Below are 14,165 nucleotides of genomic sequence, written 5' to 3'. Positions count from 1 at the left end.
ATGATGGAGCCCAAAGTTGTACATCTGTGAAGGTCCTGGGTGGGGAGAAAGTTTTCAGTGTTTCTTTGATCAGTCTAATAAGGCAGAAGACCTGGTGAGCAGATAACAAAAGAGGCATGCTGGAAGACTTAAATTTGGACATGAGAAACAGCATTGCATTGGGGAAGACAAGGAGTACACATACAATCTATGTGCTAGCTCTTCGTTGCTATGACAAAATACCGGAGTGGGGTGAAGAGTTGAAAAGGAAAAAGGATTCCTTTGGATGTGCAGTTCCAGCTTGTGATCAGCTGGCTAGCTCCATTGCTATTGACCTGTGATGAGCATTGGCAGCAAAAGCCAGTGGGAGAGTAAGCTGCTGTCAGGTGGTGGCCAGGAAGCCAAGAGACAGAGAGCAAGCCTTTGCATGAGCAGATTTCTTTCTGCTGCTTTTCATTGTGCTCTTTGCATTAAGAGTGTTTTTTTTTTTTTTTTAACCTGTCAGTTGCTGTTCTGTAGACAAGCCATCTGTCTACAGGAAATGCTGTCACAGACACACCGGAAGTGTGCTTTATTTAATCCCTTAGGTATCTATCACTCAGACTAATGAGGTAGCTGATCATCACACAGCAACACTTGAGATCTTTTTAAAAGATTTATTATTTATTATGATTTATTATATTGTTTATGTATTTTTTAATGCCATACTACACTTGTGGAGGTCACAAGACAGCTTGCTGGAATCGGTTCTCTCCTTCTGCCATGTAAGGCTTGGGAATTGAACTCAGGTCTTCAGGCTTGGCGGCAGGCACCTTAACACACTGAGCCATCTCATTAGCCCAGTGGCTCAGATCTTGACTATTGGGTTTCCTCTTTTCTTCCTTATTTTGTCCTAAAGGAGACAGAAAGTGTCTCTGAGTTTTCTCCACTTGGGAGAGGCATGGGAGTTGACCAGGAAAACTGAGGGAGAAAGCCAGAGCTTCAGTCAGAAGGAATGAGAGGATTAAGCCAAGAGAAATGTCACAATGAGAACTGTCCCCACAGGAGTCTGTGATTTGACCACAGTTCAGCACCAGGACAGTGCAATCTCCCTTCAAGGGCATCCCACACATCACCCGGACCAACCTCTAAAGCCCAAAGAGCTTCAACCTTTTATCTTCCATTCCCCATTCCAGGGAAAATGAAGTCATCCTAAATTAGTAACTTTTAAATCAAAATTAGCTGAGAAAGACTGGGTTTTGTTGAATGTGCTTGAGAGTGGCTGGAATAACATTTCTTGCATTAAGCAGAATAAAGGCCTGAGGTCAGAAATTAACGTGAGTTATAAGAAAATGAAGTAACGTGTTTGTACACCCAAGTCTGTGGGTGTGAAATCTGTACCTGCTATTCTGGCTCTTAGTGTTGCTGTTACTATAGTAACACTTCAATTAACCAGAAAGGATTCATCTAAGAGCACCCAGCTTCAGGAGACTCCTAGAAGAGGCTGGGAGCCACTTCTTGTGCTGAGAGCTCCCCACACCTGGGACATCGATGAAGATGGTGAAGAGAAAAGGGGCGCACAGCACACTCTCAGGGGTTGGCTGACTTCCGTGCCTTAAACCTTTATTTTCTCTTCTCTCTTCTACCTCTTCTTAGCTGTGTGACCTTGGACAAGTCATTTAACCTGACACCAAGAACAATGGCAAGAGAACTGTAAGCATGCCTGAGACTTCCTATGCCTATGGGGATGTAACTCCTAAATTCTCTCTCAGATGAACCTCTCCTGACTCGTATCTTGTCTATTCGGCATATGCTAAATGTTACTGTGTGGAGAACCAGGTTGATCATGCTGACCATAACTTGTAAAACTGGAGTGCTCCCTGTGAAATGAAGACTACAAAAAGAGGGAAAGGAGAGAAAATAAAAACAGAAGGGAAGACCGCAAGGCAATACCCAATGAACAGGAAAGAAGGAGGGCTCCAGCAGGCCACACCCAGTAGCGGAGCCACTTTGAACACCTCATGTTATCCTTCTGGGTGTCATCTGGCAAGTGAGATAATAGTAATAAAAATGATGACAATACTAATCACAGTGATGAATAATGAGAATACCTGTTGCTGGAATTCAACCATTATGAGCCCATATAAAAAACACACCATCCAGTTATTATAATTATAAGCTACATACCTAGACTGGGCAGATCTACCACTATACTAACTTATTCCCCAGCTATGAGACCCCTTGCTACTACCATTTCTCCCAGCCACGGAGTTTGAGTTCTAGTCTTCCTCCTCCTCTTCCTCTGTCCTCTCTCTCTCTTTCTCCCTCTCCTTCCTACCCCGTCTCAAGCCTTCTGTCCCACCTTTCCCCTCCACTGCCCAATCATAGGCTCTAGCCTTTTATTGACCAGTTAAAATGGAGAGATAGTCTGCTGATGAGGATCAGCCCCTCTTGAGGAACCAGTATTAACATTAGAATACAAACAGCATCAGGCCAACCCATTACACATACCTGTAGCAGAGAATCCATAAGAGGGCTAAGGAGCTAGCAGAAGCACAAGAGCTATGTTTTGCTGTTGATTTACTTTGATTTTATTTGCACTCCTGGGAATGGACCCCTAGGCTGATGCTCTACCACTGAGCCACATACCCAGCCCAGATCTCTCTGCATTATTTTATTATTGGACACATTGATGAGACATTTGAAAAATGTATGTTCACATTTATAATAAAAGAAACGAAGAATGACAACATAAACTGTTGTCCTTTACTAGCCAAGATGTTTTTTAAAAACCTTAAGTTCTGCAATTGTTCCCATCCTCTGGGATACAAAAGTGAATAGCAATGGGAAAGAGAGGGAGTTATTCAACGATGAATTCTTGTGGGAATATTTGCCAAAAATCTCAGGTTTTCTGTCTCTCTCTGTGTCTCTCTATCTTTCTCTCTCCATGACTACCTATCTTCAGATTAAACCCAAGGAGAGGATGCAAGATCTCTCAGAAATGCCAATATTTCTCCCTCTGTAGATGAGGGTGAGTCTCAGGCTGTAGCCAGGGCTACACAGAAAAACCCTGTCGAGATATTTTATATTATGGAAAGTTGTACATAATTTTGAGATGATTTATAAACAAGGTTTGAGCAAAAAAAAAAAAAAAAGAAAAGAAAAACCCTGTCAAAAAACAAAACAAAACAACAACAAAACAACAAAAAAACAAAAGAGGATTGTGGTTCAAGATGTAGTGGGGAAGTCTCAATAAAGAAAACACAGAGGATGTCTCAGAACACTGGATTGGGAGAAGTTGTTTTTTTTTTGTTTGTTTGTTTGTTTGTTTGTTTGTTTTGTTTTATAGGACTCAAAGAACACAGGCAACAAAAGCCAAAAAAGACAAATGGGCTGACATCAAACCACAAAGCTTCTCCACAGCAAAGTGACTAATCAACAGAGCAGAGACATCCCACAGAATAGGAGAAAATATTTGCAGACTACTCATCCAGTGAGGGATTAATATCCAGACTATATAAGCAAGTCAAACATCTCAACAGTTAAAAAGCAAACAATCCAATTAAACAATGGGCAAATGATCTGAATAGGCACTGTCAAAAGAAAACACACAAATATCCCACAGGTAGAGGGAAGATGCTCAGCATCACTAACCATCTGAGAAAAGCAAGCAAAGCCATGGTGAGCTATCACCTCACCCCAGTAAGAATGATAGCCATCAAAAAAAAAAAAAAAGACGAAACCCAATATGCCAGCAAAGCTGCAAAGAGAGAACTCAGGCACACCAGCAGAATTAGCAAAGCCATGACAGAAAGCAGTATGGTCATTCCTCAATAAAATAAGATGAAATAAAACAGCCACATGAAGCATCTATCCCACCCACAGGAGTACATCTCACGGATGTGAAATTGGTGTATCGAAAGCACACCCTCTTTCCATGTTCACTGCAGCGTTACTCCAATAGCCAAGATGTGGAAGCAACCAAAGTGACCATCATCTAATGAGTGGATAAAGAAAATGTGATGTACAGGCTCTGTGGAGTACCTGTGACCACAAGGAGAGGGAAAGCCTGTCATTTGCAGTGATGTGGATGAGCCTAGAGGGCATCGTGTTAAGTGAACTAAGCCAGCCCCAGACAGTGGTACCAGGTGATCTCACTCATATGCAAAAGCTAAAACAGTTGATAGCATAGAGTGCGTAGTCTAGGAAAGAGGGGAGAGAGACAAGCTGTGCCTTGGACAATGGATTATGGGTAAATAAACCGAGCATGTTCTAATATTCTTTAGCACAGTGCCATCACTTTACGAGTTATTATCTATTTAAAATAACCAGGAGAACCTAGGTATCAGAACAAACTTGTAATCCCAGCACCCGTGAAACTGGGGCAGGAGGATGACAGTTGAAGATTAAATAAGAACTGCCTCCAAAGAGTAAACAAATACATTCTAATGAACCATGACTTGAAATGGGCTGACAGCCAAGCAGAGAGGCTACAGTGTCTTAACAGATCCTGAGAATCCACTGTGTGACAGGTGAGGCTACATGTGAATTAATACCACTGCCATCGAAATACTCAAGGGTCTGCAGAATAGCTCTAAGAGAGGATTTGAGTGTTCCCAATAAGAAATGAGAAATGTCTGAGGAGGTGGCTAGGGTAATTACTCTGATTGGATCATTATGCATTAAATAGTGCGCGTGTGCCATACACTCTTTGCCTCGGTTATTACACGCCAGTGAAAGACAAAAGGGTTCTAAGTACATGAAAGTGTCTATAAGAGATCAAGCCTCGAGGATCCATCGTGGTATGAGAATTCAAGGCCATTCAATGACAGTTCCAGTCAAATAAACACCGTCCTCTCCTCCCTTCAATTCTTCGGGTCCTTGCTTCTGTGCAGGAGAGAGAAGAGAGCCAAAGCAGGCGGCTTGCCTGCAGCTCAGGACGCTTGGGCAATGGAGGAAGAGGCATCTTTGAATGAAAAGCAAAGTGCTAACAGGATTAACTGCTATAATTCTATGATTGAATTTAGGATTAGGTTTGCACCTTAGAGTCATTAAGGGCTGTTTTGTTATGCAGACGTGGGTAGAGATGTTCATTCTGAAGCAGGGTGCAAATTGCTTCCAATAGACAGGGTTTTTAAATTCATTTGTTTATTACTGATTGATTGTTTTTTCTTTTGAGACCAGGTCTGGCTATGTAGTCTAGGCTAGTCCTTCTCCTAGCCCCCCTGCCTCAGTTTCCTAAGTGCCAGGCTCACAGGCATGAGTCACCATGCCAACTCCATCAAGTAAGCTTAGAAAGACGAGGGAAAAAAATGTTTCTTTGTTACAATCTCAGTCTGTGCTTACTAAATGTGTTGATCATGTATGGCTTCCAGTTCTAGGACCTGATGCTTTGCAGGGGTGTGAGTGTGGCATAGGGGTGGGGTGAGAGGTACTTGTCTGCCTAACATCTGCCCAACTCTGATGATAGAACACCAATTTCCACCAAAGGATAAGTTCGCTCTTGTTACACTTTGTTAGTTCCCAACAGCCATTCTCACGTGCGGCTAAAAGGAAGGCCTGTATCTAAGCTCAACCAATCAGACTTTCTCACTATACTCGTGAACCCTGACAGCAGGAATGTCGTCATACAAAATTAATCATTCCCAGCAGCCTCCATTGATTCCTGTACCCAGAAATGCAGAACATACCTTGATTCTATGATTATCCCGTGTCCTCCAAAGACGTTCCGCTTCCTCATGCATTAGCTATGGCTCATGTCTGCTCCTTGTAGCAGAAAGGTCCTGCCTGTCAAACTGGAGGATAAAGCATATGTGGCAGAGCAGAGCTGGCAATGTGACAAACGTCATCCCATGGGAGGGAGTCCTGCATTCCTCTAATGGAAATGTCACAGAGCACGTCGTAGCTCCCACAGAATGCAGACAGTTATAAAGGTGGCAGATAGATAGCCAGGTGTATAGGTAAAGATGCATATGTTTTTATTTCAAATCATATCATATGGTCATTCTCTGTGTGGTCTGGTTATAACTGAGAAGGTGGGTGGGGTTTGATCAAGCATATGTGGTTGATGGGGCCTGAGTTCTTGGAGGGCTGGTGTGTTGTTTCGATGTAGGACACAGTTAGATGGTTAGACTGAATTAGTAAAACCAAGTCTCTTCATCCTAAAGCTATGGACCAATTTTGTAGCTCTTTTAAGAAACTCTTTGTTGAATACTGTCTCTCTTGAGCAGTTTTATGCATTGAAACTGAGTTTTTATTATGTGTGGCTTAATGATGTTTATCTCAGTAGGAGCCAGTGAATCAAATGTCCTGGGGTTTAAGCAGAATACAACAAATTGGAATCAAGAACTAGCTATTGATGGCTAGGTATATAGTTAAGTGGTATCATGTTTAGCTGGTGTGGGAGGGGGGGCAGTAAGTTCAATACACACATACACACACACACACACACACACACATCTCTATTTCAGACATTGTTGTTCCTTTGACCAGTAGTAGTCCTCTATTATCTCCTTGCTAATAGAATGTGCCTATTAGTTGGGCAGTGGTGCCCAGCACTTGGGAGGCAAAGGCAGGTGGATTTCTGAGTTCCCAGCCTGGTCTACAGAGTGAGTTCCAGGACAGTCAGGGCTACTCGAAAAAAACAAACAAACAAACAAAAAGAATGTTATATTATTCAGACACCAGTCTATATTTTAGGGGTTGAATGTCCTGACCTAGTCAACGATCTTAGTTATTCAAAATACTACTTATTTTGTCAGTAATTAGTTTAGGGAAAGACACCTGACTAAATTTTTGTTCAATGGGGCATTGAACATCTATGGGTTATTCTGAGGGATGTGTGCCACTTACTTTCCTTAGTGTTATGACAAAACATTGAAGAGAAACAGCTTCAGGAAGAGAGGTTTGCTATGGCTCGAAGTTCACAGGGACAGCCCAGTATATTAGAAAGCTGTCATGTGGCTAGGACCCCATCTGTGAAGGCAGCTTGCTGAAGAGCTTGCAAATTCTCACAGCCCAGGAAGCCTGGAGAGCTAAGTCAGAAGCTATAGGTGAGCTATAATTCTCAGGATCTAAGATCTAGCCCACAATAACCTACTTCCTTCATCTCTAAAGGTGTGTGTGTATGTGTGTGTGTGTGTGTGAGAGAGAGAGAGAGAAAGAGAGAGAGAGAGAGAGAGAGAGATCAGAAAGAGATATGGGGAGTGGAGATCATATTAACTGGGAATGGCAATGACTTGGACTTTTGAAACCTCAAAACTCACCCCCAGGCACACACCTCTTCCAACAAGACCACACCTTCTAATCCTTCCCAAATAGTTCTACCAACTGTAGACCTAGTATTCAAATATATGAACCCCTGAGGTCCATTCTTATTCAATCCACCACATCGTAATAGGTTTTTGGTTTTTTTTTTTAGTATTAAGATACTAGGAGACTCAGAAGATGAAAAGATCTCCCATGCTCATGGATTGGCAGGATCAATATAGTAAAAATGGCTGTCTTGCCAAAAACAATCTACAGATTCAGTGCAATCCCCATCAAAATTCCAACTCAATTCTTCAACGAATTAGAAAGGACAATTTGCAAATTCATCTGGAATAACAAAAAACCTAGGATAGCAAAAACTCTTTTCAATGATAAAAGAAGCTCTGGTGGAATCACCATGCCTAACCTAAAGCTGTACTACAGAGCAATTGTGATAAAAACTGCATGATACTGGTACAGCAACAGACAGGTAGACCAATGGAATAGAACTGAAGACCCAGAAATGAACTCACATACCTATGGTCACTTGATCTTTGACAAGGGAACTAAAACCATCCAGTGGAAAAAAGACAGCATTTTCAACAAATGGTGCTGGCACAACTGGCGGTTATCATGTAGAAGAATGCGAATTGATCCATTCCTATCTCCTTGTACTGAGGTCAAGCCTAAGTGGATCAAGGAACACCACATAAAACCAGAGACAGTGAAACTTATAGAGGAGAAAGTGGGGGAAAGCCTTTAAGATATGGGCACAGGGGAAAAATTCCTGAACAGGACAGCAAAGGCTCATGCTGTAAGAGCAAGAATCAACAAATGGGACTTCATAAAATTGCAAAGCTTCTGTAAGGCAAAAGACACTGTCAATAAGACAAAAAGGCCACCAACAGATTGGGAAAGATTTTTACCAATCCTAAATCAGATAGGGGACTAATATCCAATATATATAAAAAACTCAAGAAGGTGGACTCCAGAAAATCAAATAATCCCAGAGCTAAACAAAGAATTCTCACCTGAGGAATACCAAATGGCTGAGAAGCACCTGAAAAAATGTTCAGCATCCTTAATCATCAGGGAAATGCAAATCAAAAACAACCCTGAGATTCCACCTCACACCAGTCAGAATGGCTAAGATCAAAAATTCAGGTGACAGCAGATGCTGGCGAGGATGTGGAGAAAGAGGGACACTCCTCCATTGTCGGTGGGATTGCAAGCTTGTACAACCACTCTGGAAATCAGTCTGGCAGTTCCTCAGAAAATTGGACATAGTACTACCGGAGGATCCCACAATACCTCTCCTGGGCATATATCCAGAAGATGTTCCAACTGGTAAGAAGGACACATGCTCCACTATGTTCATAGCAGCCTTATTTATAATAGCCAGAAGCTGAAAAGAACCCAGATGTCCCTCAACAGAGGAATGGATACAGAAAATGTGGTACATTTACACAATGGAGTACTACTCAGCTATTAAAAAGAATGAATTTATGAAATTCCTAGGCAAATGGATGGTCCTGGAGGGCATCATCCTGAGTGAGGTAACCCAATCACAAAAGAACTCACATGATATGTACTCACTGATAAGTAGTTATTAGCCGTAGGATACCCAAGGTACAAGATACAATTTGCAAAACACATGAAACTCAAGAAGAATGAAGACCAAAGTGTGGACACTTTGCCCCTTCTTAGAATTGGGAACAAAACACCCATGGAAGGAGTTACAGAGACAAAGTTTGGAGCTGAAACTAAAGGATAGACCATCTAGAGACTGCCACACCTGGGGATTCATCCCATAATCAGACTCCAAACTCTGACACCATTGCTTATACCAGCAAGATTTTGCTGAAAGGACCCTGATATAGCTGTCTCTGGTGAGGCTATGCTGTTGCCTGGCAAACACAGAAGTGAATGCTCACAGTCAGCTATTGGATGGAACACAGGGCCCCCAATGGAGGAGCTAGAGAAAATACCCAAGGAGCTAAAGGGGTCTGCAACCCTATAGGTGGAACAACAATATGAACTAACCAGTACCCGCGGAGCTCCTGTCTCTAGCTGCATATGTAGCAGAAGATGGCCTAGTCGGCCATCATTGGGAAGAGAGGCCCTTGGTCTTGCAAACTTTATATGCCTCAGTACAGGGGAACACCAGGGCCAAGACGTGGAAGTGGGTGGGTAGGGGATTGGGGGGTATGGGGGACTTTTGGGATAGCATTTGAAATGTAAATGAAGAAAATACCTAATTAAAATAAAGATACTAGGAGAATCCTATCCTTTTCTGTCTCTGGAAGGTGTTGTATGGAAGGTGTGATGCCTGAGAATTGTGCAGTTGTTTGAGGATTTATGACGACGAAAGCAGGCTAGTGAACTAAAGATGGTGAAAAACAAGACAGGATAGAGCTTGCTCTTTAATGGTATCGTTAACCCCACACACACACACACACACACACACACACACAAACAAATACCCTGATCAATTCTGAAATGCCTAAGGTCTATGCTTCTTGTTATATGAATTAGTGGTAATTCTATTCATTTCTGCAACCATTTTGAGGCTGTTGACATTTCGCTTTGTTTTCTTGCTCTTTGAAAGCCCTTTCCATCAGCAGTTCCCAGTGCATTCTAGAAATTTCCCGAAGGGACTCTCTCATATCTGTAGGGTTAGTCGTGAAGGAGCAAGGATACTTTACCTAACTGGTTCTAATGTTCTTTTGAACCTTTCAAAATGATTGTTTGAGAACTGCAGACCTCTCTAGGTACACAGAGCTCGCTTATTACTAGATAATTACAAAGTGCTCCCTGAGGCTGTGGCCTCGACGAATCCTCCTGGTTTCCCTGCCCTCCTCCCTTGCCTGCCCCTTCCTGGTACCTTCCCAGTCTGACCCGTGGACCAGGGGAATATTCTGAATATGAAGTATTATCACAAAACAAATGTCAAGAGCAGGCTGCTCCATCATGTAGACACTATAGAGGATTTTTTTTTTTGTTTTAGATTTGTGACAATATTACAGATAGGGCTTTTTATATTGCTTGTGCCCAAGAGGTTGTTCAAAGTCAAACATTAAAAAGAACTCAAGAAAATCACATCTGGTAGTATGTATGGAGCTGAAGAAGAGAGAAGCTGCCATAAAATTGGCTCAAAATACATCTACCCACACCATGTTGGCAACAGCAAAAGGAACACACACCTGGCACTTCTGTAGGCACGAGATCTCCCAGTCTAGTCTCCAGGGGCAGAGGTACAGCAATAACTGATGTGGGTTCCGAGGGCGTGGAAGAGTTAAAAGACACATTGCCATGGTGGAGAAGAAAAAGCTCCTTTGGAGGAGCAGCAATTGCTAGGGAGAAGGCAGCTCTGACCTTTGATTTGCTGATTAATTTTGCAGGAAGGCAACCTGCAGAACATTGCCCCCAAGAGCAGGCAGGCCATGACCTTCACCCAGCTATGCTAAGGGAGAAACACATAGCCAAAACCAAGCTGACTTTGGGGCTTTTCCAAGAGAGCAATTTGCAGGCATCTCCTGGGGTCACCGATCACTCAGTCCCATGGGTCGATCTGTCTGATGCCATTACTGTAGTACCAAGGCAGGGCTGCTGCTGCGGAGGCGGGCTCCTGCACCATACCCAGGCCCACCTCCCCTCACCGCTCCCTTCCCCATCTGTACAAGTGCTTGCCCCATCCTGCTTTCCCATCTGCAGGGGCCATTCTGCCTCTCCAGGAAGTTGTATGTGAAAGGCAAGAAAGGGGGTGCCTTCTACTCCATCCCTGTGGTTTTAAGGCGCCAACTCTTAGGCTGACTAGAGTCCTGCCCTTTGGAAATTCAGAGACTGAAACAACAGGAGAAGTGGAGGGCAGCCTCTTTCCAGAGACTGAGGACCAGCGGGCTAAAAGGTGAAGTCAGCTCTGTTCTGCTGAGCAGGGAACATAGTCAACTGGGAGAGGAAATAAGAAGGGAAGAGTCTAAAGTAGAGATGAGTTGACTTGTGAGCTTCCCAAGCTCCAACCTAGTGGATCAATCCACAGTCCTCCCACTGACTCCCCACACCCAATACTGCAGCCCTCGGGTGCAGCTCCATTTCTGAGTAGCTTAGCAAATTGTTTCTGATCAAACAAATCCAGTGCGTTATAGTCAGGGGCCTCGCCTCACTCCGCATGAGCCTTCTTGGACAAGTTGGAGGGACTTATCCTTGTCCTCGCTGAATGCACAGTGTGGTGGGGAATATCAGCATGGCACAAATAATCACTCAAACAAATATATAAGGAGAGATCTCTTGGTTCCTCTCCCTGAGGGACTGAATTACATCCCTTATAGACACTTATGAAGATGAAGATGCATTTTAATAGGTTTAAAAGGTCAGGTCCCCTGCACGTCAACAGTTAAACTTCAGCCATGTGGAAAATATACTAATCTTAGCAGCTCCCTGCCCTCTGCCTAACGACTGAGGTGGCTCCGTACACTTCGGCCTCCCAGCAGCACCTTTATTGCCTTCTTTAAACCCTGGAGTTTCAATTTTCCTTCCCATCAGAGCTGTCCCGCTTCTCACCACCCAGATCTTTCCCCCTGTAATTCTCTAGCTCCCGGGCTGGAGCCTCCACCACAGAAGAGCCACCTTTTCCCTAGCCGAGGGCTGCTGAGACTCCAAGGAGCTGTGCTGTCGCTGATTTATGAATCCTCATCCTCTGCCTGTTGAGGAAAATCACTTTATCAAGATGAGAAGTCCGGGTGGGGGTGCAGCCGGGTTTCCTGTTTGGCTGTGAGTGGCGCTCCTGCTTATTTCAGAGGCACTTGGTTCGCAGGCCATGGGAACTGCATACGAGGGACTCGGAGAGGACTCACCAAATACTGCACGGGGTGTGTGATTCACTACACACACATTCAGCTATACCTTTCAGGATTTACAGGATGAGATGCAGCAGCTCCGAACAAAGGAATGAGGAGCAGAAGCAGCCTGCCCGCACACATGCGCAGCACGGAAGTGCTGCCTCAGTCTCCCAGTCAGTGGATCCGAATGCACCAGGTGTTCATTAGTATCCTCAAAAATATCACAGTCCCCTATATTAGCACTGGAAGGTACTGGCATTTCCACTATGTCACAAACAAGGAAAGTGAGCCAAGCATGATGGCTCACAGTTGCAATTCCAACATTCAGCAGGATTGTTGTCAGAGGATTGTTGTGAATTTGAGGTCAGTCTGCCTAACATAGTGTATTTCAGGCCAGCCCAGGCTACAGGGTGAGACTGTTTCAAGAACCCTTCCCCTTTCTCTGCCCCCAAAAGGAGGACAGTGACCAGAGATGTGTCTCAGTGGTAGAGTACCTTTGTTACAGATACCTGGGTTCAGCCTCCAGAATCGTCAACGAGGTAAAGGGGAAGAGAGCAGTTTGACGTCATGCCGTGAGGGTGGGGCAGAGGCTTCAGTCTCAGATCTGACTTTTGATCTATTACCAGGCCTTTTGTGGGCAGCTCAAGACACTGGGAGCCATACAGTGGACTCAGTACTGTATATAGTAATCTTAACATAATCGAGGTGTCCCAGTCCAGTAAGAGGAGGTACCCAGGGCAATTATTTTTCTCTGTTTCCATTATATTATACAAACATTAAAAGCAAAACAAAGAAAAAAAAATCTTATCCTAGAATGATCTATGTGAAAATTTAGCTCTTCCCTGTTTGTTTTTCAAGACAGGGTCTCACCATGTAGCCCTGGCTGTCCTGGAACTCAACTCTGTACACCAGGCTGGCCTCGAACTCACAGAGAGTCGATTGCCTCTCTGCCTTCTGAGTGCTGGAATTAAAGGCTTGTGCCACCATCACCTAGCATATTTAGCTCTTTCCCCTATTTTTTCGGTTATATTTTGTTTTCTCTGAATGTACTTGAGATTATACTATATCTTTATAGTCTTAAGTCCCGAGTTTTCATTTAAGTTTATAACACAAGCATTTTCTGTGTTATTATTTTGTCTTTGTGGCTGTAATATTGATGATTGTTTAGTATTCCTCCAAATAAATGTATCATAGCGTAGCCACTCATGTTATCATTAGACATTCGATTTCATCAATTTTCAATTAACATAAATAATGGTGCAATGAATATCTTACACACATAGTGTTATCTCCATATTTATGTTATTTCTTTAGGATAGCTTCCAAAAACTGGGATCACTAAGCCAACAATTCTGAGCCGTTTTATGGCTCTTGAAACAGATTGCCAAATTGCCTGCTAAAAGCTTCTTACCAATTTACATAAACAATTTTGAATAAGAGTCAAAGAAGGTGACCAAATAAAAACTTAGCCAGGAATTAAAATTAAGAACGGCTCTGTGGACACGACTTGTATGCAGGGTAGTAAAATGCATTCTGGCTTGTAGGCCGTGGGGACATCAGAGTTCTCTCTCGCGGGGCTGAACAAAAGAAGAAAATAAAGGGCCGCAGGCTGGTCGCGCTTTTATTACTTCCAAGCTTCTGTGCTGGTGCTGTACAAGAGAATAACTCCAATACTGTCAGACTGCTGAGACCCAGGCTGCCCCCAGAGACCCTGGTTTAATTAGATGGGCCTGCCGTGTGGTCTGGCTCTGAGATTGGAGACGCTCCCCAGGTGATTCTGTGGGGCACAGGTTGAAGACTCATGCGTGGGTCGCGAGGCAGTCAGCAAGGCTGATTTCAAGACACAAAGACCCCTGATGACTTCCGTAGCTCTGTTTCCTTCTGAGCTTCCTGTGCTCCCGGAGACCTCAAACCGTGGGTGCCAACAAGTCTCCCTGCTCCGCCCATCCTGAGACCAGAAATGCCTGCTATATCCGGCTCCCACGGTCCCAGAGTCTGGAGGTCCAAGAATTACTAAGAGGACCAAATGGGGAAGTTCTTAATGCCTGGGATGACTATGGAGCCTCTGCACTGACTACCTGGGGTTTAAGATAGTGGCAATCTCAAATATCCAACTAGAGG

At 43.7% G+C, this 14,165-nt stretch overlaps 1 long non-coding RNA gene across 1 annotated transcript; it reads right to left on the bottom strand.

The window, feature by feature from the left end:
- Positions 1–633: 633 nt before the first annotated feature.
- Positions 634–10,596, bottom strand: LOC110311843. The gene is made up of 3 exons (XR_002380002.2): positions 10,410–10,596; positions 5,649–5,753; positions 634–871 (listed from the first exon to the last, which is right to left on the bottom strand). It is a non-coding gene; the product is annotated as an uncharacterized LOC110311843 (long non-coding RNA).
- Positions 10,597–14,165: the final 3,569 nt, after the last annotated feature.

Source organism: Mus caroli, chromosome 16, assembly GCF_900094665.2.
Source record: "Mus caroli chromosome 16, CAROLI_EIJ_v1.1, whole genome shotgun sequence".
Classification (NCBI taxonomy): Eukaryota; Metazoa; Chordata; class Mammalia; order Rodentia; family Muridae; genus Mus; species Mus caroli.
This window is presented reverse-complemented; position numbering and strand designations above follow the sequence as displayed.